The sequence below is a fragment of the Macaca fascicularis genome, chromosome 17, assembly GCF_037993035.2.
Source record: "Macaca fascicularis isolate 582-1 chromosome 17, T2T-MFA8v1.1".
NCBI lineage: Eukaryota > Metazoa > Chordata > Mammalia > Primates > Cercopithecidae > Macaca > Macaca fascicularis.
In genome coordinates, this window is record NC_088391.1 from 39,668,581 (window position 1) to 39,683,093 (window position 14,513).

The 14,513-nt window shown below is 39.0% G+C and overlaps 1 long non-coding RNA gene across 1 annotated transcript in view; it reads right to left on the bottom strand.

The window, feature by feature from the left end:
* The window catches only part of LOC135968048 (uncharacterized), a 45,681-nt gene extending 33,917 nt beyond the window's left edge, over window positions 1-11,764 (bottom strand). The window contains exon 1 of the long non-coding RNA XR_010582477.1: window positions 11,619-11,764. This is a non-coding gene — a long non-coding RNA (uncharacterized lncRNA). The remainder of the gene's footprint in view (window positions 1-11,618) is intronic.
* Window positions 11,765-14,513: the final 2,749 nt, after the last annotated feature.

Here is a 14,513-nt window from a genome sequence, read left to right on the forward strand (position 1 = left end):
ACGTAATTTCAGCACCAAAGAGCATACTTTTGTCATTTCAAGGATGTAGTAGAAATGAAATCATAAATATTACCTTTCAGAACTGGCTTTTTTACTCAGCATAATTCTCTAGAGGTTCATCTAGTTATTACTATGCACCATATGGTTGTCTCTTCATCCATTGAAGGACATTCCCTCCCCTCCCCTCCCCTCCCCTCGCCTCCCTTCCCCTCCCCTCTGCATAATTGTGTGAATTTATTTCTGCATTCTCTATTCTGTTCCATTGAGCTATTTTCTATCCCTGCATTAAGACCACAGAGTCTTGATTAATGTAGCTACTTAATAAGTCTTAAAACAGGACCGATTCTTCCTGTTCTATTCTTTTTTTAAAATTACTTTAGCTATTCTAATTCCTTTGCCTTTTCATATGAAATTTAGACTGATCTTATGCTATTTATCTACCAAAAACCTTGTGAATTCCAACCTGCATATCCATTTGTGGAGAAGCAATATATTTGCTATTTTGACTCTTCCAAACCATGAACATTGTATGTCTCTTCATTTATTTATATGATTGATATCTTACATCAGCATTGTGTGGTTTTTAGTGTACAGATCATGTACATGTCTTGTTAGATTTACACCTAAATAATTTTTAAAAGCTATTGTAGCAGTATCATGTTTTTAATTTCAGTAGCCATTACTAGTATATAGAAATATAATTAATTTTTACATGTAGATCTTGTATCCTCCCACATTGCTAATTTCACTTATTAGTTCTAGAAGATTTTTTTTCTTTTGTAGAATTTGAAATGGTCTTTCTTCTGTAATAAGGACCATTTTATTTCTTCTTTTCAGATCTGTATGCCTTTAATTTCCTTTTCTTGCCTTATTACACTGGCTTAAAATTCCAGTTTTATGTCAAATAAGAGTAGTAAAAGTAGACCCTTGCAATTTAACATTAAGTATAATGTTAGTTGTAGGTTTCTTTTGTAGATGCTCTTTATGAAATTGAGTAAATTCCCCTCTATTTCTATTTTTCTGAGAGTTTTAATCATGAATGGGCATTGAATTTTGTCAAATAAGTTGGTCTGCACTGATTTATTTCATTGTGTTGTATTTTTTCCCTTTGATTAATATAGTGGATTATGTCAAATTTCTTACATTGAATGATTTTCAAATATTGAACCAGTCTTGCATCCCTGGAATAAATCTCATTTACTTATCACGTATAATTCTCTTTTATATGTTGCTAAATTTTACTTGCTAATATTTTTTCTTAAATTTTTTTTGCATCTGTGTTCAGGAGGGATATTGGTCTTCAGTTTTCTTATTCTGCACTGTCTTTGGTTTTGATATACAGAGTAATACTAGCTTCATAAAATGAACTGGGAATTCTTCTCTTCTAGATTTTGGAAGACATATAGAACAGGTGTTAATTCTTTAAATGTTCAGTAGAATTCTCCAGTAGAACCAACTATCTGGGACTGAAGAATTCTTGTTTGGTAATGTTTAAAATTATGAATTTAATTTCTTTAACATTTATAGGTCTATTTCAAATTATCTATTTCATATTGGATGGATTGTGGTAGTCTTCTCAAGGAAACTACCTTGAGAAAGGGTGAGCATCCCTCATCTGAAAATTTGTAATCTGAAATACCCCAAAATCTGAAACTTTTTGAGTACCAACTTGACACCGCAGTGAAAAATTTCATGTCTGACACCTTAGCTTTGTGATAGTTCAATGTATACAACTTTGTTTCATGCAAAAATTATTTAAATGTTGTATAAAATTACCTTTAGGCTATGTGTATAAGGTTTATATAAAAATAAATAAATTTTGTGTTTAGTCTTGGGTCTTATCCCCAAGATATTTCATTATGTATATGCAAATCTTCCAAAATTGGAAAAAGAAAATCTGAAACCCAAATTTCTGGTCTCAAGTATTTCAGTTAAGGTATACTCAATCCATATTCCCTTATTATCTTTTGTTATGATTGGAGTGTTTTTAGTGATATCATTTGTTTCATTTCTGATATTGGTAATTTGTCTTCTCTCTCTTTTTCTTTGTTAATAATACTAGATTTTTTTTTTTTTTCATGCCCCAGTGGCACCTGGAACACCAGTGAGACAGAGCCGTTCACTTCCCTGGAAAGGGGCCTGAAGCCAGGGAGCCAAGCGGTCTGGCTCAGCGGGTCCCACCCCCAAGGAGCCCAGCAAGCTAAGATCCACTGGCTTGAAATTCTCGCTGCCAGCACAGCAGTCTGGGGTCGACCTGGGATCCCTGGAGCTTGGTGTAGGGAGGGGCGTCCGCCGTTGCTGAGACTTGAGTACGTGGTTTTACCCTTGCGGTGTAAAGGTTTGTCAATGTTCTTGATCTTTCCAAAGAAGCAGCTCTTTGTTCTGTTGATTTTCTATGTTGTTTTTCTGCTTTTAATTCCATTGACTTCTGCTTTTTATCATTTCCTTTCTTCCACCTGTTTTGGGTTTATTCTGTTCTTCTTTTATCAGGTCGATGAGATGGAATGTTATAGTATTGATTTGAGAATTTTCTCTTTATTCGCTTATGCATTTAGTGTTATAGATTTCCCTCTCATCACTGCTTTAGCTGTGCCACACAAATTTTGGCATGGTCTTTTTTCATTTTTATTCAGTCCAGTATATTTTGTGATTTCTTAATGCTTCTGACTTTTATGATTTCTGATGGGCAATCTACTGTCATTTGAATTATTTTTCCCCCATTGGTAAGGTGTCATTTTTTCCTAGCTGTTTTCAAGATTTTTTTCTTTGTCTATAGTTTTCAGAAGCTTAATCTTTTAATGTGTCTTTTCGTGCATTTCTTTGGGTTTTATCCTGTCTGGGCTTTCCCCAGCCTTTTGAATCTATAGACTTACATTTTCTGCCAAATTTGGGCAATATTTACTCATTATGTCTTCGAGTACTTTTTAAAGTATAAATTATTACTTTTTAAAGTACTTAGAGAAATCTTATTTTTCTTCTTCTCCAGAACTGGGATGACACAAATGTGAGATCTTTTGTTACAGTTCACCATGTCTTTCAGGCTCTTTTCATTTTATTTTTTAGTTTGTTTTCTCTCTGTTGTTTAGATTGGGTAATTTCTTTTATTTGTTTATTTATTTATTTATTTATTGGTTTTGAGATGGAGTCTCGCTCTGTTGCCCAGGCTGGAGTGCAGTGGCGTGATCTCTGCTCACTGCAACCTCTGCCTCCTGGGTTCAAGCAATTCTCCTGCCTCAGCTTCCTGAGCAGCTGGGATTACAGGTGCCTGCCACCATACCCGGCTAATTTTTTGTATTTTTAGTAGAGACGGGATTTCACCATGTTGGTCAGGCTGGTCTCGAACTTCTGAGCCCATGGTCCACCCGCCTTGGCCTCCCAAAGTGCTGGGATTACCGGCATGAGCCACTGTACCTGACCAGATTAGGTAATTTCTTTTGCTCTGTCTTCCAGTTCACTGATTCTTTCTTTTCTCCATTCTACTATTATACTCATTTTATTTCAGTTATTATATTTTTACGTTATAAAGTTCCCCTTTGGTTCCTTTTTACATTTTCTATTTCTTTTCTGGAACTTTCTATTTTTCATTTGTTTCAAAAGTGTTTATACTGTTCATTGAAGTGTTTTTATGATGGCTACTTTAATATCTTTGTCAGGTAATATTTAACATCTCTGTCATCTCACTGTTGGCATTATTGTTAGTGTTTTTAATTCAGTTTAAGGTCTTATTTTTATTTTTCATTTTTTTATGCAATGAGCTCTTGTACTCTCACCTAGACTGGAGTGCAGTGGTACAATCATGGCTCACTGTAGCCTCAATCACCAGGGCTCAAGCTATCCTCTTGTGTCAGCCTCCGAAGTAGCTAGGACTACAGGTGCATGCCACCACACCTAATTTTTTTATTTTTATTTTTTTAGAGATAGGTTCTTGCTACGTTGCTCAGGTCTTTGTGTTGTGATGAGTGATTTTCAAATAAAATCTTAACCTTTTTATGTTTTCTAAATGAGACTCTGGATCTTATCTAAGCATTTTACTTTAACTATCTTTCTCTATCAGGAAAAGGGGAGGGAATCTCTTTGTTACTGCCAGGTGGAGGTAGAAGTCAAAGTTTCCCACCAGCCTCATTTGACACCTGGGGAAAAGAGGTGCTTCACATTACTGCTGAAACTGTGGGACTTATGGTTCCCCCTGTGGTCCCTATTGACACTGCAGTGGAGATGGCCTTATTGTACTAGTTAATGGTGAAAGCTCCCACTATCCTCTGGGCCTCTTCTGATACCATTCCAGCAGGGACAGGGAGTGGTGCCTCATTACCACTGAATGGGGGTGGAACTACAGACTTTCAAATGGTTTCCAGTGTTACTATGAGGAGAGGGGATTTATAACCAGTCAGCAGGAATGGATGTCCTGGCTTGTTACTTGGCCTTCTCAAACAGCCCTCTGGTGGGGGTTTTGCGGCACCTAGCTATAGTGATGTGTGATTGAAAGTCTCAGCTCCTAAATCAGCCTTTGCAGGCACGAGTGAGGTTGGGACCACAGTCTTAACTGTGGTGTTTCGCTCTTATTGTCTAAAAGCTTTCTGCCTTGCTAGACTGTCTTTTTTCTGTCTTTGGCTAGAGATAGCAGGTTTTTTTGTGGCTTTTTTGTTTGTTTCAGCCCACTGGCATTCCAATATTATTGGCTGCTTCAGCTGTAAGTCTGGGATATATGAGGCTAAAAGAAAATTTAGGAAACTCATCTCCATTTCTTTTCCCACGTCCCAAAATCTCTTGTTTGTCTGTCTTCTCTCTACCTTTCAGTGTCTTCTTGTATTTGTTTTATGTGTAATGCTCAGGGTTTTAAAGTTGTGTTTAACAGGACAAACAGGAAAAATACATCTACTCTATTTTCCCAGAAGCAAAATTCAACACATTCCATTTTAAGATGAGGAAACTAAGACCTTGGGTAAGGATCTGCAGCTACTAGTGGCATAACAGAATTACTACTTTTTCAGCACTTCATTTAGTGCTCTCACCATTGTAACAGTGAAATTTGGGTATCTTCTTGATACTGAAAGGATGTGTACCTGTGATGATGTAACAAGAGACAGTGTCATAAGAACACTTTAGGGGCTGCCACTGACTCCTAGCAACTTTTTTTCTTTACTCTGTGAAGCAATGTCATTCATCTGGGGTAATACCCAAGGTTCGTTGCCTGACACCAAGGAAATCAAGGACATCGACACACCATAGTGAGGTCAAGAGTGGAAGTTTAATAGGCAAAAGAAAGAGAAGAACTCTCTGTGCAGAGCGGGGTCCTGGAGAAAAATGGGTTACCAGTTCCCAGATGAAATGCATGGAGTTTTATAGATGAGCTTGAGGAGGCAGTGTCTAATTTACATAGAGCCCAAAAGATTAGTCAGATCAGGTGTGCCATTTACATAGCACATAAAGAAGCTGGCTGCTCCACCCTAATCTTTTATTATGCAGGTGGGTTCTCTGCCTGGTTGGTGCCGTGTTGCCTGTTCCTTTACTGTACAGGTGGTTGACAAAAGGAAAGATGGAGCCTCCATGTTGAACATGCCTGGCCCCCAGATAGCCTTTTCCTATTGACACAGCTGCTGCCATTCACTCGTGCAAGCTTCCAGCTTGCTTATCTGTGTCTGCAGCTCAATTTTACAGCTGTTCTTTGTTAGAAAAGAAAATATTTGGGGGCTGCTTTTTGTTAAAAGAGAAGCCTTACCGAGGACTCTCTTACCCTAACTGCCTAAATAATTTCTTTTTACTTTGTGTATCATCTGTACTCTTTAAGAACCTCTGCACAATTTCAGCAGCCTCACCATGTTGCCTGTCTCCAATGATGGGTCCAGAGTTTCCATATATGAGCAGTTTGGAGGCAGGAATGTGAATTTAAGGGAGGGCTGTAGACTTATAGCTATAGCCTAGCAAATGTTCTGTTTTTACTTAATTATATATTTATAAGAGGTAGAATGGGAGATGGCTGATGGAAATAGGAAGTGTTAAATTGCCTCAAGTCATCCAACCACCTGCCTTATGTATTTTTAAAATTTTATTTTATTATGGTGAGAACACTTAATATGAAATCACCCTCTTAAAGTTTTAAGATGTATAATACAGTATTGTTGACTATAAGTACAATGTTATGCAGCAGATTTCTAAAAATTCATCTTGCTTAACTGAAACGTTGTTTGTTGATTACTAATTTTCCGTTCCCCCCTTCCCCTAGTCCCTGGAAACCACTGTTATACTCTTTGATTCTATGAATTTAACTATTTTAGATGCCTCATATAAGTGGAATCATGCAGTATTTGTTTTTTTTGTGCCCGAAATATTTCACTTAACATAACGTCTTCCAGGTTCATTGATGTTGTTGCAAGTGACAGGATATCCTTCTTTTTAAGGGCCAAATAATACTCCGTTATATGTATATACCACATTTTCTTTATCCATTCAGACAGATTTGTTTTCACATCTTGGCTGTTGTAAATAGTGTGTCAATTAACATGGAAGTACTAATATATCTTTGAGATCCTGATTTCAGTTATTTGGGACAAACGTTTCAATGTGAAATTGCTGGATGATATAATAAATGTAGTTTTAATTTTTTGAGGGACATCCATAGTGTTTTCCATTGCAGCTGTAGCAGTCTGCATTCCCAACAACAGTATGCAAGGGTTTCAACTTCCCCACATCCTTACCAACTCGTCTACATTTTCCAATCTATATGGAACTACAAAAGACTAATCAATCTTGAGAAAGACTGAAAGAAAAACTAAATCAATCTTGAGAAAGAGGAACTAAGTTGGAGTCTTCACACTTTCTGATTTTAAATATATTACAAAGCTAAAGTAATGAAAACAGTATAGTACTAATGTAAAAGCAGACATATAAACCAATGGAACAAAATAGAGACTCCAGAAATAAATCCATATATATATATGGTCAACTCTTCTTTGAAAAGGGTACCAAGAAGACACAGTAGGGAAAGAATAGTCTCTTTGAGACTAGTAAATGATGTGGGAAAACAAGATATCTGCATGCAAAACAATGAAATAGGACCTTTATTTTATGCCATCCACAAAAATCAATGGAAATGGATTAAAGACTTAAGTGTAAGACCCGAAACTGTAAAACTCCTAGAAGGACACATAGGAGAAAAGCTTCTTGACATTGGTCTTAGCAATGCTTTAATGGAAATTATAGGCTGAATGTTTGTATTCCCAAATTGTATGTTGAGACCTAATACCCCTATGTGAGAGTATTTGGAGATGGGGCCTTTGGGAGGTGATTAGGTCATAAAGATGGAGCTCTCCTGATTGGGAATAGTGCCCCTATGAAAGAGACCAGAAAGAGCTCTTACCCCTGTTGGTGAAGTGGAACACATGGAAGTAACAGTGGAAGATGGCCATGTATGAGGAAGTGGGCTCTACTAGATATTGAATCTGCTGGTGCCTTGATGTAATACTTCCCAATCTCCAGAACTGTTGGAAATAAATTACTGTGGTTTATAAGTGACTCAGACTGTAGGTTTTTGTTTGTTTGTTTGTTTTTGTTTGTTTGTTTGTTTTTTGAGACAGAATCTTGCTCTGTCACCAGACTGGAGTGCAGTGGTGCCATCTCTGCTCACTGCAACCTCTGCCTCCTGTGTTCAAGCAGTTCTCCTGCCTCAGCCTCCCTAGTAGCTGGGACTACAGGCACATGCCACCATGCCAAGCTAATTTTTGTATTTTTAGTAGAGACGGGGTTTCACAATGTTGGCCAGGATGGTCTTGATCTCTTGACCTCGTGATCCACCTGCCTCAGCCGCCTGAAGTGCTGGGATTACAGGCACAAGCCACCATGCCCAGCTTGTAGTATTTTATTATAGCAGTCTGAGCAGACTAAGACAATGGATAGGACACCAAAAAGCAAAGGTAACAAAAACAAAAATAAACAAGAAGGACTACATGGAACTAAAAAGCTTCTGCACAGCAAAGGAATCAACAGAGTGAAAAGCCAACTGATAGAATGGGAGAAAATAATTGCAAACCATGTATCTGACAAGGGGCTAATCTCCAAAATATTAAGAAACTCCTACAACTTAGTAGCAAAGAAACTGATAACAGGATTAAAAAATTGGTTAAGGACTTGAATAGACATTTCTCCAAAGAGTACATACAAATGTCCAAAAGGCATATGAAAAAATGCTCCTCATCACTAATCAAGAAGTGCAAATCAAAACCTCAGTGAGATATCACTTGTTTTGTTTTAAGCTATAATTATAAAAATATGCTGATATGATAGCCTTTGTTAGTTTTAAGTAAGGAGGAAGATGGGATATTTAGTTTAACATAAATTGGAGCTTATGTTTGACATCTGAAGATTAAAGAACACCTTAATGAGTAAATTTGCTTATTTTGCCCCTACTGTTGGCATCAGGTACACATCTATATCCACATAAAAGCAGAATCTGTCACTTCTGAGTTCCGCTTATCCTTGTATAAGTCTCAAGTATCAAAATTGATTTTTTAAAATGTTAATTTGAAAAACAGCAGAGGTAAGATTGAAGGATGCTTGCTCTTAGAAAAGGATTATTTATTAAGGGAAAGACTTGTCTTTTGAAAATTATTATCATAATTATCACTAAGAACCCAATTCTATATTTCTTGTTAAGGCAAAATCCCTATTAGGCTAACGCGAGAAGGATGTTGATTCTAGTGGGATATCTGTCTGAGTGGGGCTAAGTAATCAGCTTTGAAATGTCACTCAGAGGGAATTAGTAGTGCAGAGGCTATTTTCTGGCAGATCTCAATACACTTTTTTTTTTGAAATTGTCAAGGATTTGACATTGGCCTTGCATAGGTTATTATTCTGTATAACCCCAGACACAATATTTAGGTCTCGAAAAATTATATCAGAACAAAGAAAATAGCATTGAAGTCCAAGGAACCACATCAACTCATTGACTATGTGGAGAGTCATTGAATCATGTCCTCTTAAAGTCATTTGGTCCCAGCCCACACTGGTGAGTAATTCTCTTCTGCAGTCACCTTGCTATGATATTTTTCCATCTCATGCCAGGAAAATTGGAGACCTGTAATGACAGCCCATGTCAGTGTCTGTGTGCTGGCTTCCTCTGTGTGCTTGTAGCCTTGACTCTATTCCTTAGGGCCATGCCAAGGTTTTGTGAGTAAATAATGAGAATGCAGTTTAGCTTAAGTCATTTAAAAACATTAAAAACCTTAATACAATAGGCACTTGACATTTTGAAAGGTTACATGACAAAACTTTTAATATTCTACAGGCATGAAAATATTGCTATAGAACATAATTTCTTCCCTAAAGTGTATCAAGTTCTCAAGTAGCAAACTACGGCCACCCACCACTGAGTTTCCAGATGCTAAGAAGTTGACTAGTTTGATTCACTCCCTAAGAATTTGGTAAAACACTTTATTGCTGTAATTGCCACAGCTTCTTCATTTCTTCGTTCCTTTACTCATTCTATAGAAATGTTTGAAGGCCTATTGTGTGTCAGCTACTGTACTAAGCCCTGGGTACTTTAGGGAATAAAACAAATTTAATCCTTGCCCTTAGAGTGTTAACAGTCTAGAAAGAGTATCAAAACAAGAACAGAATAGACAAGTAAATAAATATAAATTATGCTAAGTGCATTAAAGGAAACAAACGCATAATACATGGTGTTACATATTGCAGAGGAAGACCTCTATTTTTATTTATTTATTTAGAGATGAGGATCTCACTATATTGTCCAGGCTACAGTGCAGTGGCTATTCACAGGCACAGTCATCACGTGATATAGCTCAGCTCTCCCGGACTCAAGCAATCCTACTGCCTCCGCCTCCTGAGTAGCCGGACTACAGGCATGTGCCACTGTAATGCCTAAGGTTCTTGCCTAGCCACGCCAAAGAATTGGTGTGGTGGCTGATCGTGGCGAGTGATAGAGACACGGACTGAGGAGAGTGGGGCTAAGGGAAGAGGGCCTGAGTATGGGGGCAATTGTGGGCCTCTGTCATTTGGGCAAAGCTTGCAGGTTTGGCACAGGGCAGTATTGTCACAAAGGGCAAAGAAAGCCTGTACATAAGGAACTTCACTCCATTTACCTTCCTGTTTACAGAAAAGATCAATTGTAGAATGGTGTTATAATTAATACTTCCCTCAGGGGGCAAGATTCTCCATTCTGTAAGGGGTACTGTGGCCAGGCATTGGTACAGAAGAAAATCAGCTACTTCTTTTTAAGGTTTCAGGGTTGAATTTGTCCCAGTTATTCAGGATACATCTTATGGGAGTGTCTGGTTTTGAAGGTGTGGTGCCCATCCGGAATTTTAAACACAGGGATGCCCGCAGCCCTGGTTAGTCCTGGGACTCATCTTCCCTTAGGGCATCCCTTAAGGGTCTGGCCCAGTTGTGCTCAAAGCTCATGGCCACTTTTCCTGACCTCTGTATCTACTGGATTTAACCATGGTTACCGGCAGGATGGAAACTTCCCTTGCCCCTGCCATGCGCCCATTGACCACTAAATGGGGCTCAAGGACTGTTGGATTTATTGTGGTCCTTCTGCCAATGCATCCTACCTGTTCCAGGGTGGCAAGGCCTGGGTCGGGGGCACCAATGATGCTTGCATGCTAAGGCCCAATTTTCGTGGGACTGGCCTTAAAACTGTTTTCAAGGAGAAATCTCTGAATTAGCGACAGGAGGCTTAGTAAGCTTAAAGGGAGTGGTGGATGTCCTCTAGGCCAGGGCCAAGAGAACAGCTGCTGTACTTTAGCCTTCTGTCCCCACTTGCCATCAAAGGAGTAAGTCCCTCTCTCAAGGCAGTACCAGCATCCTGTGTCCCAACTGACTGTATTTTCTTCCATCCAATACCAATTATTGAATGGTTGAAACAACAAATCAATGGCTCTAAGACCTGTGCCTCTGTACCACAGATTGTACTTGAGAGGCACCAAGGAAGGGGAAAGTTTATCTGGGGAGCAATGGAGGAAATGCCTAAGGCTTCTATCCACATGAAAATTACAGACCTCTTTAAATTGTCCTGATGTGGGGGACCATACACTATGGTGGGGAACTGGACCTTCAAAATAGCCATCAAATGGCGACACCTGCCTAAACCCTGGAGGGCACTATGAACAGGGATCTTCTGGGACCACCCCAAGAATTTAAGACTTCTAAATAGGGAATCTTGATCCTGCCTAGCGGGAATAAGCTTGCTTATGAGATGAAGAAAAAAGTCTAACTTGTGGACATTAGGACCCAGGAGGCAGGAGTCAGAAGATGTGGCTGTCTTATGCTTAGCAGCAGGTGCAGGGGGAGCCTCTGGCGGGGCCATGGTCTCAACCAGGATATCTGGGAGACTAAGACATCTGCTGAGCACTCCCGGGTGTACTTTGGGACCACCACAGAAAGCAAAAGAGTTGTAACTGGTTCCAGGCCAACCGACGCTCCCAACCCCAAAGGGTTGGGGATTGTTAGAGAGCCCTTTTCCAGACAGCCTGACACCTGTGTCTTTAGTCAGGTGGCTGCACTAATCGCCTTTAAGTGGCCAACAGGTGCCCGGTTTAGCCTCTGAATTCTAAGGAAGGACAGGACAGAATAGTGAGCAGAAGAGGTCCGATCATACTCGCCACGTGATGATCTAGATGCCTTTCCTGGAGACTCTTGGCTGGCTTGCCAAAATGTAACACCCAAGGTTCTTGCCTAGCCTTGCCAAAGAATTGGTGTGGCAGCTGACTGCGGTGAATGATAGAGACAAGGACCGATAGAGAGAAAAGTTGTAGACTTTATTGAGCAGAGTGAAAGTACAAAGCTTCCACAGCGTGGAAGGGGTCCTGAACAGGTAGCCAGAGTTAGATTATACAATTGCCTTTTAAACTCTTTAAGGTGGGAAATACATGCAGTGGGAAGATATTACCAGAGGTAGAAACAAAGATAACCATTTGTGACATGTCTTAGATCTTGAGGAAAACCGGAATTGCAACTTAGATTTTATCTATTTTATGACCTTGCAGCGGCATGGCAAAGGAGACAGCATCTTACAGGACTTTACAAAGTATGTTCACAAGGAATTGGGATTGGGAGTATAGATAAGGTCCACTGGTCACAAAAAAATGGGCAGTTAACGTTCTTTTTACTTTAGTTTCGGGTGGGGGGAAGGGAGAGAGGGAGAGAAGGACACACGGAAACGTAACAGCAAAATTTTCACTGTTTATAGCTTTCTTGGGGAAGAAAACACATGCACAAATCCTGGTGTTAGGAATAGTTTAAGCATCTATCTTAAATATTATCCATCCAGGACCAAAGTAAGTCCTGATGCAGGAAATGAGTGAGTTTATTGTATAACTTCACAGCTTTCTGAGCCCCTACTCGACCCAGGAAGCCCAGCTGGCCCTTTCTCTCACCACTGCACTGGGCTGTAGAGGAAGGCAATAGAGGAACAGCATATGTAAAGTTCCTGAGAATGCAAAAAGCATGGGGCATTTGAGGATTGAAAGAGGTCAGTGTGGCTGCAGAGTAGTGAGAAAGGGGAAGGGGCCAGGAGATTGTTGAGTTTTGTCAGACAGGAAAGAGCCAACTCATGTGGGGGTCTTTGTAGACCATGGTAAGGAGTTTGGATTTTATTCTTATGCAGTAGGAAGCCAGTGAATGGGTTTTAATAGAAAAGTGACATGTTTACAGATCAGATCAAACTCATGGCAATCCAGAGTAGCCATTTTGCAGTAGGGTATAGAATTTGCTTGTTAACTTGAAGGAAAGGCAGCCAGTAGCAATCTGTGACATAAGAAGATGACTGTAGTTGTTGTGGAGAAAACTAGTTGCTGGAGTTATGTCAGTACCCAGTAGAGAAGCCTGCAAAATAGTCAATGTGAGATGGTGGCTTAGACTAGAGTGGCAGTGGTGGAAGTGAAGAACAGTGGAAGGATTCGATGTACATTTTCAATGTAGAAATGACAGAGATATTGTGTTGATATGGTGTAACCAGAATGAGTGTCATTGCTAAAGTGGAGGAGTTTGGGGAGACAGGAGTGGTGGGCTGCCTTGACTATGTGGTTTGGGACTGCCTTGTTGCTTTTGAGATGCTGGGAGACATCTGAAAGGAGATAGCTAACAGGAACCTGCAAACCCAAACTCTGAGGAGAGGTTCTGGGTGTAAATTTGGTATTCGAGAGCATATAAATGGAATTTAAAGTCATGGGAACTGAAGAGATCCCCTAGAAAGAGGGCAATAAGGAAGAAAAGAGAGCTCAGGACTATATCCTAGGGAAAGGCAACAATTAGAAGTCAAAAGGAGATGGGATCCACAAGGAGTGTTTGGCAAAGAGATAGAAGGAAACCCAAGAGAGGATGGTGTCAATTAAGGAAAGAGTGAAGGGGAGAAGGGGGAGAAAGATAAAGTGTCTACTGTATTGAATACTGGTAAGGAAGAGGCTGGTTCCTGATTTCAAAGAGCATAAACATCAAATCAAATTTAGAAGTATTTATCATACTTATTTCATGTGTATTACACCTACTATCGTGTTTCTCCTGCAGGAGTGATGACTACTATCTGATTCATGAGCACTGTCAAATCTCATACTTCACAAAAATACTTTAATCTTTTTTTCTTTATAAATTTTGATTCTCCCTGAATTCCCTGGATAATTTCCACAATTCTCTTCATTTTGCTAACATATGCAGAATCTATAATCTTCAAAAGTCTCCACTTTTCAAATGCAAAACTATTTTAGATGCAGTTTATTGTCTTTTGAAAATTATCCATGTTCATTTAAAAACAGATTAGCTCTTCACCTTCAATGTATTTGAATTGTCACGTTACAGGAGACTTGGAATATTAAGCTTATCAGAAAGTTAGGACAAGTTTTCCCTAGAGGGTGGAGAGTAGTTTTAAATTCGAAGTGGAAAAAAGTTCCATATCTTAAAATAGAAGCAAATTTTTTCTCTGTTTCACATTCTCTCAAGATATCCGCAATCCTTTTTAAACTCTCTATTTATTATTAAATACAAGCAATTTAGCTCCTTTGTAAGGTTATGCAAATAACTCATCCAGAATTAGCATTTAACATGCAGTTCTTATATCCACACAAATGTTTTGTATAAAGTTGTTTTAAAAAGATTCGAATCTTTATAATTAGGAAGGGAAAATATATTAATAGGAATAAAGGGATACTCTGCTAATCTCCCATATGTAAATTAGCTTATAATTTCCATCATTTACTTTAGAAGCAACAGAACAATGGAACTTTTATTCTTCAATATTGCTGTCTCTCTCCTTCTCCAGCCAGAAAGTCTGTGCTTATACATGTATATCTAAAGAAAAATAACTAGGAATGTTAAATATTTTAGTTTTGTGGGAGAGAGATGGTTGGGTAACTTGTGAGTGGGATTGAAGTTGATACTCTGTGTTTCAGCAGCCTAAGGGATAAAATGCAATGTAGACCCTCTTGGGTTCTCATTTCAACTGCTTGCATTTCCTTTTGTTCTTTGTTATTGGGGCTGGATTCACTCCTGCCTTCCTCCACAGC